Consider the following 13601-nt stretch of genomic DNA (forward strand, 5'->3'; position numbering starts at 1 on the left):
GAGCATTAGATATGGGAGGTAATGAAATAATCAACCTAGGAAATCCAGATAAACCCAACGATGCAGTTCCAAGACGGTTTGTGTATAAAAAAATTCAAAGTGTAATAGATGACTATAAACTTGAAGACATCAAAAGTATAAAACAAACACTAGAAGTAGAAGTAAAGAATATTGAAGAATTAACAAAAGATTTTAAAAAGAATTCATTATTAATTAATCAATTACAAGGAAAAATTGAAGAAGAAATGAAAGCTATGACTGATTCTATTAAAGAACTTGAAGAGAAATCTGATTTGACAGATGACAACATAAAAGAAGTATTTCGAGTTAATTTAAACATTTTATTCACTCAAGTTCAAGAATTAAAAGATAGTATGATTAAACATGAAGAACTAAAAGACAAGATTATTGAAGCTGAGAAAAAGTTACAAAATATGTATCAGTTAGAAATCAGAACAGAAATAAATAAACTAAATACTGAAACTGAAAATAAGCATAAAGATTTATTAGAATTATTTTCAAATAAATTTGCAGAATATAAATCTGATTTGGAAAAGGCAGCTTCACAAAGAGGTGATGATCATGACACAGCATTAGATGACTTTAAAAAAGAAATTAATTCTAAAATAGATGACTTTAAAAAACAAATTCGAAATTGGATTAGTATTGTTGACAACCGTCACAATTTAAAATATGCAGAATTAAGTAATATTACAAAAAAATTACAAGAAGATATTAATGAATTTAATGATCAAATTAAAAAAATAATAAATGATCTGGACTCTGTAGTTGAAAAATCAGCTAAACAAGAAGAAGCAATTAAAATAATTAATGATAAAATTAATGATAAAATTAAAAAAATAATAAATGATTTAGACTCTGTAGTTGAAATATCAGCTAAACAAGGAGAATCAATCACTGCTAATACCCAAGTAATTACTGCTAATACTAAAGCAATAACCGGTAATGTTGAAGAAATTACCACTAATACTCAAGAAATTACAAAAGTAAAAAATGTTTTCTTAAAACAAGAAACACAATTAGCTAGAACAAAAGGTGTTGTTGACAATTTATCTGCTTCTGAAGTTGCTACAACAAAACGAGTTGATGATTTAGCTGAAATAATTCTTAAACTTAAAAAGAAAAACAGGAAAATAGAAGAAAAACTAGAAAAAGTAAAACATGAAGTGTTTCTCTTTGAATACTATAATAAAAATTTTTATGATTATGTAAAAATGAAAAAGTATTTTAACCGTCATGGTGCCTGGATATATTCAACATATGAAGATCTGGGCGGTCTGGGCTATTTAAATATATTTCAATTAAGACCTGGAATTATCGTAGATTATAAAGATTTTATAAACACAAACCAAGAATATAAAATAGATGTACTAGATGTGACTTTGAAGGGTGTGTTTATAGTCGAAAAAACTGGAATTTATATAATAGATATTAATATTTTATTAACGGGGGCCAGGACCATAGGTGAACCAGAAAAAACCGATTAAAAGCCCAATATCACATTTTATATTTAGGTGGTGGAATGATAGGTTTCGGGATGGTATTGATGATCTATTTTTTGGTAAATTTAGCAGTAATATAATAAATATAGCAGCTGAGGCAGCTGAGGACTTTGACACTGATCAGTTAATATCTATGTATAAGAAAAAAATTAAAATTTATTTAACACAAGGGACAATGTTTGACATTCATCCTTATAACGATTCAACATCTACAGAAGTAACATTTTCACTTATGAGGGATAGTTACATTAGATTCTACATATCGGATGAATCTATACCGGATGGACGTGCCGATATAAGCAAACTTTTGAATTAAAAGCTTAATTAAAGTTTTAATTACTATGTGTACCCTGATAATATACTTACTAATTCAAAATAAGATCAAATACATTACATTTTATTAATAAATATAATCTGCCAAAGTTTTGCCAAAAGTTTGCCAAGTTGGCAGACATTGTCACATTGCTGCCACTTGGCAGAAAAATGGCAGGCTTTTGATTGGTTGAATTTGTGTTTGCCAACGTTCTGCCAAAAGTTTGTCAAGTTGGCAGCGACTGCCACATTGCTGCCACTTGGCAGGATTTTGGCAAATATTTGGTGGAAGTGTTTAATCATATTTTACTATAGGTTTTAACAATAATTTGTTAAAATTTGTTTTAAATTTGTTGAAATTGGTCAGCATTGGTCGGTTTAGGTCAAGGGTTAAAATTAAGTTGGGTCAAAAGTGAGCCAAAAACCCCATATATATAACTACTTAAAACCTTTCGAATAGTAATATAATTACGCATGCATGTAAAACCTTTGTAACAGTAAAACAATTAAACGTACACAACCTTGGCATATGTAATACAATTACACATAAAATGTACAACCTTGGTAACACAGTAGTAAAACAGCTCAAACATATAGGTCACCATTCTTACATACCTTTTTAGATAGATGAACTTTTATTTGATTACATATAGCAAAACAAGAAATTTTCATAAAAATACCTTATACTATGCGGTAAGATCTTAAAGCACTAAAATTCTGATAAATCTTATCGATTACCTTTTAAATTATTACTATGCAATAACACAGATTCTAATCAATGACTTCGTTAAGAGTCTTGTTTGAACATACAACTTCTTAGTTGTAAAATGTTTTCGATTTCCCGATATATATTTATCAGGCTAAGTTTTCTGTTTGTTTTGTCTTGCACGCAAGCAAATCCTATCGTCAAATCTCTGATTACCTGATATGTTCAAAAAAGAATTAATCTCATAGGGTGTAAAGTAGAAAAAAACAATTTATTTACGATTTAACTCACTACCATACATGTACGTCTGAAATTCTTTTTAATAAAAAAAATAAAAAAGTATTGGATTTACCATATTATGACTTCTGTTTATTAGTTAAAGTCTAAAAGGATGTTACTTTGGAAAGACTACGGATAGATACATGCATTCCTACACGTCTTATCTTTACACTTTCAATTTGTTACAACAAATAATGAACGCGTCCGTCATTTTGCTCGGACAAAAGATTTGGTCCACAAAGTCAATAAAAAAAACAACAACAGTTGCTATTTCTCTATTTCTTGGTAAGGGTGGAATGAGAGGATGTGAATTAACAAGTTATTTGAACAGACATACTGGTACTGATGATAAACCCGGACAGATGATAAAGTCGACCACCTTGGAAATATTCGATTGCAATCAGTTATTTATAAAATTGAACACACCATCTAATAGTTCCCACTTACAACACCAACTGGTGTAAACAAAAACAAAATTGGTAAATATTCTGTATAAATAAATGACTTACATTTATTTGTATAAAAAATATTTATCCAAAATTACTAGGAAAGAGGTGTTTTTGCGCATGCTCACTGTCGCAACATGAAGGCCTGACATTTAATAACTTTTCATTATTTGATAATGCATGACTGTTGCAGCTTTTGGGGGAAAGTTTCAATATAATAATAAATGTTTGTAAATGACAAAGTGTTCGAATTTATCATCAGTCAACGTTCATACAGTCCCCATTTTACATACCCCTTTCAGGACCTCACTTAGTGTGAGTTTTCTTACTAAATATAAATTTGTATTATGTAAAGTTTTCAGCAAAGGTTAAGCTTTATTTTGATACCAACAATTGATTACAATTTGCAGAAATAAAAAAGTTACAGGTAAAAAACCTCATTTTCTGTTCGGGTTTATCATCAGTACCAGTACTGTCTACGTCAGGCTGCAGTTTGTGTCAAGTACAATGAATTGCAAACTGAATATTTGGTCACACTTACTGACTGACAACTGAATGAGTGACGGACAGAATGCCTGGTAAAGTGACTGTCAAAGTAAATAGAATTCCAAACTGTATTACTGAAAACACAAGTGTTTATCTGTCTCAAAAACTTGATACCAAATTAGCTGTATGTTAAAAATATTTAATAGACTTCCTGGCAAACAGGAGGTCCAGTGAGCTTTCTTACAAACGTGATGTCTGATATATTTCTGAAAAATCCTGAGGTTTAGTTTTGTAAGCTATCTGCCAAACAGAACGCATAACAATTTATAATTGTATAATACAATCAGGAAGTGTAAAAAACTGTCTCACGCACAGAATGTCTAGTAAGCTGTCACAACAACAGAATGTTGAGTAAGGTGGTTCACAAACAGTTTGTACAATAAGTTGCCCGAAAACCATAATGTTTCGCAAACAGTAAATAAAATCTGTAAAAAGATCCATTGGAAGCATGGAATGCAACCAAACAAAATAATAGCAGACTCGGTCTGATTAAGTCCGTTAATGAGAGGTAATGGTGCAACCTAGCACCGGCTTAAGAGGAACTCTGTTACAAAGATATTGAATGGACTCCATAATCCCAAAGGACCAGAAAATATAGCAACACTGAATCCAGTATGTTTTGTAGGTCATCTAAAAATGGAACTTCTGACAATAAGTCATACATGCTATACAATATAATACGATGTCTCACAAACAGAATGTCTCGTAATCTCTCCAACAAATAGGATGTAAACCAGAATGTCGAAAAAGCTGTGCAACAAACATCGATTCTAATAAGCTGTATGCTGTGTCTAGTTAACTGTTTCGTGCACAGGGTATCTAGTAAGTTGTAGCACAAACAGGATGCCTTGTAAACTGTCTCATAAACAGGAAATCTAGTGAGCTGTAAACTGCAGCACAAACAGGATATTTAGCAAGCTGTCTTGCTTTTCAGCAACTATGACGGAATTTCTGCCACAATGGATTAAATGACAAGAATTGTGCATTACCACCGGCTATAAGACAGACCTTTCGTACAGTCTGTTGGATGCATTTACGAATGGAATGACCGACAGACGAACTGACATTTGTTTTGTTGGCGAGTTCACTGGTCAACAACCTGATACTCATTCATTCGTTGTGCCTACCAAATACTGATGGCATTCAAAGGATATTTCATGCCGTCATAAAGACGTCTTTCTACATGACCATCTCAAGACTTCTTTCTTCTTGTCTCCTATGGTCATTAAAATAAAAAAAATGTGACATTGGATTGATTAGAAGTTTTAACATTTCATTATGATGTGGTCATTCATGTGATGTGGATATGGCTCTGTTGTAGTTTTAAAATATTTACTAGCTTTCTTAAAGCTCAATAACATGGGCATAAACTTACAAATAATATTTCGTTTCCACATACGATATTACATGTTGTGACAAACAGAGGACATGATAAATTACCATATCGTTGTTTCACCTTCCGGTTGACTTTCGTGGCGCTTTATTATACATACGCAGTTTCCAGGGAAGTGAGTACACGTCGCTTAGTATCCTTTTTATTTCATTTAATGTGGTAGACGTAAAACAAATTTTCAGGATGACATATAGGCGACAGGCATATGCCCTTCTGCGCATATCAACGACGTAACTGTTTTTCGTTCCGACACCTGTCATCTCGCGTACCCGCCGGCACAATGACACGACGGAATACGGGGTCAACACTACAGAAAATCCTATACCGTCGCCAGTGGTTACTAATTGAAGTCAATAAATTTTAAATCAAAATTGTATTTAGAGATGTCACCGTTTATTACAGTGTACTATTCTTACTTAAAAGTACAGTGAATTATTCCGATGTTACTGTACCGCATACGCATATGTTAATAGGAGTATTTCTATCAGTTCTTTTCAAACATTTCTACACAGAACGATTGACTTTCTGACATCTCAATCAAAATTTACACCGGTTTACAAAGTAGTATTATTCGTATTGTTTTCTTGCGAAGTTTGTACTTGGACTATAGTATAAATTGCGTGGTAAAATCAATTTGTTTGATAAAATAAGAAAGAAATATAAAAACATGATACACGGTATTGATTGGATTTTCAATATTTGAAGGAGTATGCAAACTTAAAATAAAACGTATACCAGTTTAAACGCCCGTTGAAACGCGTATTCGTCACGTTTATGCAGCTTTACCTGCACAGTCTAAAACAGTTATGGTATGAAAATAAACATTGTTCGTGTTCTTGTTTGCCAAAATTATGATTTTATATCTACATTTCGAAATCTTCCTTTTCAGTAATGCGGTCTTGAGATAATATCTCGCTCCGGTCTTTACATCCTTTGATTATACAACTACTGTGTCTATAACACGTTATTCCGCAATTCTCAAAGATTTAACATACTGGACAAGCGTCCAAGTCAAGTGTGCTTTATCTAGCAAACATTGCTTAATTCTAACTTGTCCTAGTCTAATGTAGTCAAGTCAAGCATTTTTTTTTGAGGCCCCCAATCAGGGGTGACCCCGTTTATTTGCCTCGTCATAGGCAGTATAGGGATCGAGGCGCACCCCCTACCTGCCTAACAATGACAATATTAAACACAGACATCTAATTTTATAAAAAAAAAGCAATATTGCCTTTCCCTTTAACATCATTTTATGCATTCCAAAGTTACACCTGTGACGTCATGAGTGATGATTTCATGTGCCGTTTCGCTCTATGTCCTCTGTTTGAATATATTGGTAACAGTTAATTTGCTTCATCTCCAGGGCTCGTATTGATAATGGTGATGTACAAATACTTACCAGCCGTACAACTTAACTAACACTATTGAATTATGGCTGGGTGATTTATGGCCTATAGACTTTGAGCTTGTTGGAGAAATGCATCAGTGTAATTTATCTCGTTTAATCTACATTTTATGACAGTATTCTCTTTTCATAATTTTTAAAAAAGTTGAATGTAAGAAACAAAAAGATCTATTGCATAGAGTACGATCTGTTTTAGAATTGCATTGTTTATAGACATTTTGTAATTACCACCCCGTCACTTTTAATATGTAAGGCATTATAAAGCTCCATTTTTATGGCTTTCAATATCATTTCTAACTTGACATTTGATAGACAATGGGATATTTTAGCAATCTAAAACAAGAAAACTTTCTGAAAGCTAAGCGTAGCTTTGGAAAATGTTAACTTCCAATCTTTCTTTGATGCGCAACCAGTAATAAATTTTAAGAACTGCATTTCTAATGAATCTCGTTTAAAGTTTATATGCTTGTTAATAGAAAATTTTGCAAATTCTTATATTCATATCATTCCTGAGGCAGAACATGTTAATCAAATTCATACTTATTCGAAAAATAAACTCACCCAGACGTAGACACTTTGCGAGAACAGTCTGTATCTGTACTAATTTATGAGTAGTAGGTTTTAGGTGGAGGACTCTATGATTAGTAGTTCTTAAATCCCACCAGGACTGAGCTATTTTGATTTCCGTCTTCTGGCCTGTTTCGTCGGGCCCTTAAGGGTGTTTTCCTTGTTGCTCTGTCTTTTGCAAAGGCACTGAGTACATGCGTATTAGGTTCTTAAGGACTGCATTTTTATATTATATTTACAAGGGCATCTTTGTGTTTTACATAACATACCTTCTGTTGCCTTTACGTATGTTAGGATTTCACCTGGCGGGGATTATTTTTATTTTCACTGTCTTGTAACTTTGGAACATGGAGGGGGTAAGAGTGAGGTTAGGTGCACCATAAACCGGTTTAAACTCCCCAGTGGTGGTCTTGCCACTGACCGTTCCAAGGCGGTGCCCCACTGTGTTCCTATATTTGTTTGTTTTGTCCTTTGGTGTTTCATTTTCTGTGTTGTGTGCGAAGGTTGTTCGTGTGTGTCTTTGGGGAGGCTGCGTGTTTTTAACGTGGCTTTCCCTGCTGGATATTCCTCCTTGTTTTTTAATCAAGGTATTCTATCTGTTCATACATCTTCATTAAAAAAAAAAGTTGCCGTTTACACTAATATTTATATTTTAGTGTGTTTCAAAAATCGGTAAAGCCGGTGCAAAGAAAATGACAGAGACTATAAAGACAGTCCACGTTTACACTTCCTACTTGTAAGGTCCGTTTGATGAACAACTTATTCTTTGTTGTGATCAATTAGAAACTAAACAACATTTAATTGAAAAAAATAGATATCAAAATTTTATAACTCGTTTACGGGAATCTGTGTTGTGGACGTAGTATGCAATATATATTTTTCTTTATTAATATTTCTGAGAAGAATTTTTTCTGTTATATATATCGGTTTATAACATTGATATATTTCGAAGAACCAGAAATAGAAGGGAGAAAAACGATCCACTAAGACCTATACGTTCGGAAACTGTATGTAAAAGCACATCAGCCAAATTTATATTGATGTTTAATGAAAATGATGATATTTGTCTATTATAAAAGGTCCTTTATACTACCGATGATCTATATTGTTACGCTCCTGCATCTTGGAGGAGCTTTCGGAATTATTTTTGTGTCTAATATATTGCCTATATGCTATGACAGTGGTCAGTCACTGGTTAGCACATGTGTTAGTACGTAGCCCTTGGGCGTGATCTTGGGTGTGGTTCTGGACTATGCTGTACTGGGTCGAATTGAACCTTAGGGTTGGGTATTTAGCATACATGTAAATAATTGGTAAACGTGGCTGTGACCGTTCGACCGCCCAGCTTGGCTTGACCACTGCTGCTTAAATTTCTGCACCTCTGTAGTCTGTTGAGACCAAACTCCTGTGGGCTGCTTGATGTGACCGTACTCCTGTAGGGTGTTTGACATGACTGGACTGTAGACTCTTCCACGCGTTAAATACTACATATTAATTGTATTCGCTAAGACAGATCATTGTAACATACTAGATTGGATTGTTATAGGCTGCTAGGTGTAACTGGATTTCTGTTGACTGCTCAACGTGACCGTACTTCTGTAGGCTGCTAAGTGTGACAGGACTTTAGTTGACTGCTCAACGTGACCGTACTTCTGTAGGCTGCTAGGTGTGACAGGACTTCAGATGACTGCTCAACGTGACTTGCTTTGTAGGCTTTTACATGTGACCGGATCTCTGTAGACTGCTAAGTTACAACTCTGCTCGACTGGTACTAAACTCGCTTCTGGTCAGCCTCCACAGATGTTCTCTGGTTGAACTCCAACATTTAAGTTTTGGGAAAATATGTACTTAGGACTTAACAAAAATATCTAAGACTTAAACAATTAAAAATATCACAAACGACTATTAAATGTTTGTATTATTTATTTAACAAATCCTTAATATGTGTTTCTCATAAATAAATCCTCAAACATTGAATAAAATCTATAAAGGAATAGTCGCAAGGCAGCTTGATTTATCAGTTTTTCGAGCCAAAGTTTGATTTCTGCATAATAGTTTAAATACAGCAAATAATTCTCCCTTTTTCGAAAAAAACCCTTAGAATGCCAAAATAAACTAATAAAAATGGTGCACACCTCTATAATCTCGAATCCAAGCAAAAATATTGCAAATTGCGAAGAACGGCCAAATATGGTGTACAGCCGAAATTTTGACGTTAGAGCTCCAGAAGGACGCTGAACAGCCCTTATATACTAGAGAGTTTGAGATTTCAACCTTCGCCTTCCCCTTCAACGTCTCTTGCGAAGTTAGCGTATAAAGTTGAAGTTCGATTAAAATTCTTTGAGATTTCAGACTTTAGAATGAACCTTATTTCTTTTAATCCACCCATTTAATTTATCAGTAATTATAATCGTTTTTCTCGTGTATTTTGATATCAATTGTCCGAAAGGACAGGACTTTTACAAGAGGTTTTAAAAATGAAAATTAAATAAAAACATTTCAATTAATATTATCATCGCATGGATATTAGTGCGATTACGATAAAAAAAAAAATAAACTAAAAAAAAAAAACAAAAAACAAAAACAAAAATACCGAAACAATGTAAACAATGTAAAAACTCGTTGGTGTTGCTCCGAAAATATAGGTTTTATATAAAATGATGTCAGTGTACAATGCACGATTGTAAATCATACATGGGAGGAAATAAAATTGAAAATCATATCAACGTATTTTATTGTTGATGGTGTTCTTGAAAGATAATACATTTAACACTTTTTGAACAAAAACATGAGACACCAACTATTACAAATGCATTTCTCGATATACTTTGAACACAAAAGGCATGACCATAAAATATAAAGGAAAGATTCATTCGTCATGCTATTGACTAGTATTTCATAGTTTTTCTTAAAGGTTATTTTTACTTTGAATAGGTACTTTGTACATCGAATTCCTTAAAAGACGCGTTGATAACATGAGCCAATATACACAATTTATGAATACATTTAACAAACGATTTGAAACAAATGTAAGATACTCTCGTGATATACGTTTTGGCATCATGACACTCTGTATGACTCTGTATAATGCCAAACTCTCAGACAGCACAATATAATCGTGCAAAGTCACCAATTGTCTAGCGAAACAGTCAAGAAATGTTAGGTGGCGACGAAAATTGTCGCACAAAATAACATATGGGCATAAACACGTATTTGTTTGAATACACTATTTTATAAGTAAAGCATGTACAGATCAATTTTGGTTAGAGGGATACCAACTTTAAAGAGAGGGTCACCCATTTCAGATGGGGGGTGGGGGGTCACACCGAGTTCCAAGACCGATTTTCTTTGTAAAATGTAAGAATCATAGGGGGGATTGACCCACAATGCCCTTTTGCCATGCTCTGGGTCCGTACATGTAACGAATGGAGTTATCCCATACGGTTAACAGGAAACTTCTTGCATCATGATATCATAGATCTGAAATTGTCTGAGACTTCAGAAGAATTTTCCGTCTTACTGGTACCATTTTATGTTTATAATTAAAACGCAATTGTCGTATTAAGTGTCAGACAGAAACGGATTGATTTTATTTGGAAGTGAAAATAAAATGCTCCACCAAATGATAATAGCGCGTTAGTATTCATTTTTCAAGTAAAATGACTATCATGCCATGTGCCTCCATCCAGATTTCAGTCTTTGATGCGGAGTATGTGGACAGAGTAGATACAAAAAGACTGGAGTTTTGACTTTCGTGACATCACATCTCCGGACGTTCAAAACTTCCCTTCAAACGACAAAAAAGGCCCATCTGGTATAATCGATACCGCCTGGGGACACAAACATGCCGTAGAAGTTAAAGTTTTTCAAAATCAGTTGATAACTTCATACTTCAAGGTTCAATTCAATGTATTTAGTTAAAATCATTAGCCATACAAAACTTCATTATTCTCATACTTGTTGAGAGTGTTTCGCATCAAATTTAATCTAATTATACATACGGATAATCGAGTAACTTAATAAGCAGAAATCTTGAAATTAAGCTTTTTTCGGCGACGCCGTCTAAATTCGTTTTCGTTACCTATGCCACGTGACTTCAGTTTGTGAAAATTAAGATATTTGCGGTTATTCATTGGTGAATAACCGTTTGTTATTGGAGTTCGATAAATTCTTGGGGATCAGTGGGTCGGGTAAAAGTTATGTGAACACCGCCTTGCTACTTCCTTTTACATATTGAGCCAGAAAAGATATAATGTCGGTTTCAAGAACGATTAAGAATATTTTTTCTAAAATATTTCAAACCTTTTTACATCTTTACCGAGAAAAGATACAAGACTGAAATATCATGAGGAGAACGAGGATACTGAAGAAAGTGGCGCAGTAGTAGGTTTTGCTGATACTGTGGCGGAGAAACGCATGAGAAAGGGGGCGTCGGAAGGGGATGAGTAAACAATGCTGGTGCCAGAACGGCGGTGTCTGATTCGGCTGGGCCAAGCGTTTCCCAGGGCATGGTAGGACCAGGGGTAGAGGCTTGTCGCAGTTGCGAGAGAACTTTGTAATTTTTAATGTTTTAGCCTAAAATCCAGCTCACAGATTCTTTTTGATAAGTTTATAATTAGACCTTTTTAACAGTATTAATTATTGCTATGCAGCTTTGCCTCTCTCCAAATTTGGACTTACTGTCTGGTGTCCACTTAGCACTGATTTTTTTTTCTGGGATAGAAAGAGAGAATTTTATTTTCTGTATTTAGGCCAGACAACATCTACAATTTTACAGAGACTTTTATAAAAAATAAAAACAAGGAAGAATATCCTACAGGGAAAACCACGTTCCAAAAACGCAGCCTCCCCAAAGGCACACACGAACAACACTTGCACACTTCACACACAAGCACAAAAAGACATTTGTTACAAAAAGGGAATAAAATGTAGAAAACTAACTGTTGTTAAAAATTAACTGTTTCTAGAGTAGCGGAAAGAAAAGACAATCACGGATCATTACTAACCTGAAAGAGCATTATTAGAACCAAATGTACTGAACGGTATTTTACCAGTTATTTCTTTGATGACAATGGCCAGTTGTGCTGCGACCCGGTCCCAGTCGCTGTTTTTTTCAGCATACATACAGATTTAGGGTTTCGCGTCGCCGAAAATTTTAAAAACAAAATAATTTCCGGCCAGTATGTTGATCTAGGATCGCTTTTAGAAACACAGCCAGAGGAGCTAAAAACGCAAACTCTTAGGGCATTTAGTTATGCTGTTTGCTAAGCCCGTATAAAAAATGATAATATTGAAATTTAGTCAGATGCATTTCCTGTTTATGCATCTATTTTCTTGGCTTTTCATTTCCCAAAGGACTCAAGAAATTTTAATGTACAAGAATGTTATCAGATCAGCTGCTAAACGTCATCCTGGGTCAGGTTGGAAAACTTATGACCAGCAATTAAGGATACGACTGGCAGCTGATCCTACTGGCATTTCTTTTGCTCGACTTGATTATGAGCTTTAGTTTTATGTAGGTACCGTGCCTCGCAAAGGGACAACAACAAAAGTGCTAGAAGCAATGTCAGTTTCAAGAAATGTTTTGATTTTAATTATAGACAGTGTCTAAAAATGCAGTGCAGTTACAGACATGCTTTCATAAATTGTAATAGCTCTCATCCATCTAACATTTGTTTTAATAATAAGGTCAACGATTAACTGAAGCCCGGTCAGGCAGAACCTCTGCTACCAAAGGCCAGCGTATGACCGGGCCTCGCTCTCACAAAGATGTCTGATCAAGAAACTTTAACAGGAAAACTTTGGTTTAAATTTGGGCAAATCTCCAATATATGTTGATTTGCTGATTTTGTATTTAGAAATATATCCAAAAAAGGCGGGATGCTAAATTATTAAAATATGTTTTTGTTAATGGGTACCGTACCGGCTTGGTTTTATAGAGAATAGGGTTGCGGTTGACACAGCTAGTCTGAAATCTGCACGTTTGCATTCATTAATTTTAAAACTAAAGATGTCATCAGGTTGCAATAATTTGCTGGTCCATTTAGATATTCACCCATTAAAAATCTAAAAATCTCACCCAAGGCTAATGAGGTTGGCGACATATAACTCACATATCTTTCCCGGAAGGGAAAGGGTATTAGTGATGAAATTAGCTCAGTTAACTATACATCATTTGATAGTGTAGCAGATATGATTTTTCAGCTGGGAAAAATCTCTGAAATCGCCAAGCGTAACATTAAATCAGTATTTCGGTTGCTACCTATCTTCCCGGATGGTTCCTGTTTACCAGGTTTAAATAATAATGATGGAAATGTTTATATCGATAAGATTTTGCCGATGGGTTGCAATATCATGTTCATTATTTGAAAAGTTTTCAACATTTTTATAATGGTTAGTTCAGTACTTTGCAAAAAGAAATGCTATG

Source organism: Mercenaria mercenaria, unplaced genomic scaffold (assembly GCF_021730395.1).
Source record: "Mercenaria mercenaria strain notata unplaced genomic scaffold, MADL_Memer_1 contig_4729, whole genome shotgun sequence".
Taxonomy (NCBI): Eukaryota; Metazoa; Mollusca; class Bivalvia; order Venerida; family Veneridae; genus Mercenaria; species Mercenaria mercenaria.